We start from the raw sequence: 1362 nt of genomic DNA, 5'->3' as shown, positions 1-1362 counted from the left end.
TATAGTTTAAAATGCATGAGTCGTACGTATGACCAGGTCAAGTCAGAACACAAATTTCAGTGAACAATCTTCAAATCTGTCTGTATTATGTACTAGATCCGAATAAAAGAATGGAGGATCCTTTTACACATTTATCAATATGATTGGGTCAGTGTTACCCGTTAGAAATGGCCACTTTGTAGGGTTATTATGACTTAATTAATTGGGCCATTATATTTATTAAATTCAGGTTGGAGCATCTCAAGAAATGCAGTAGTTGGAGTCTATGAAAAACTACATTTAAAAATACAAATATTAGTATAATATTATATACTTGTATTATTCTTATTCTACAAGAAAATTTGGAGAATATTTGCATTATATCTCTTGCTTGTTGATGTTAATTAGGTTATAAGGAATCTATTGGAGCAGGTAAATAACTGGAAAGACCTTTAGGTTTGATGATCAAATTAAGAGAAAATTATTAGTTCTATATGATTTTAGTTATGGGGTTTGTAAAGTATAACATACTCCATTAAGGGTGACAATTAATTTTCGAATATTATCACATGATCATAAATTAGTCAAAAAATTACACATCATAATTTACGATTGATTATTGCAATATGAGTTCTTATATATGATTATATGTATACTAATACACCTGAATTAACCGATAATCCTGGATTGACCATGTGTATATTAGATAATGTATTAGGCTAAAGGCCTACATTTTGCATACATTATCATTCATTATCCTTTGAAAAACTATCTAGTATATACACTTTGTTTTCAGACAAACCATACATTATTGAATAGATGATTTCATGATTTGATAAAATTGTTTTTGAAAATTGTAATGAATTAAAGAATATGTTAACTTATGTATAGCTCTAAATGAGATTGAATTCCATGGTTAGCAATTGGTACAGTATAAGTGGTCCCCTAAACAAGATGATCAGATTCTGAGCCTAACTCTCTGAAACTGACAATCAACTGCAAGTATCCTAAGCAATGCAAATAATTAGATAATTATGCTCTACTTACAACTTTGCCGTTCACATGTAGCAACATCAAAATTATATTTTTGTCCTACAAATATGTGATTGGTTGAGTAAAATTAGTCTAAATAGGTTAAAATCTAACAGAATATTACTCCATATTTCACAAATTGTTATGTAAAAATAAGCTAAGTTCAGTGAGAATTATATACAAAATTAAAAAATATATAGAATTTAATAAAATTTAATTAAAAATAAACAAAGTTCAATAAAAATAAATTAGGAATAATACTCCATACAATATTAGACCAAAAAAAAATACAGGGTAACAGACTAACAACCACAAGAAACCCAGGGAATCTATAGTCTACACATTCAGCGG

Source organism: Chenopodium album, chromosome 3, assembly GCF_948465745.1.
Source record: "Chenopodium album chromosome 3, dcCheAlbu1.1, whole genome shotgun sequence".
In the NCBI taxonomy this organism is placed as follows: Eukaryota; Viridiplantae; Streptophyta; class Magnoliopsida; order Caryophyllales; family Amaranthaceae; genus Chenopodium; species Chenopodium album.
The sequence above is the reverse complement of the archived record's forward strand: the minus strand, read 5'-3'. Positions refer to the sequence as shown.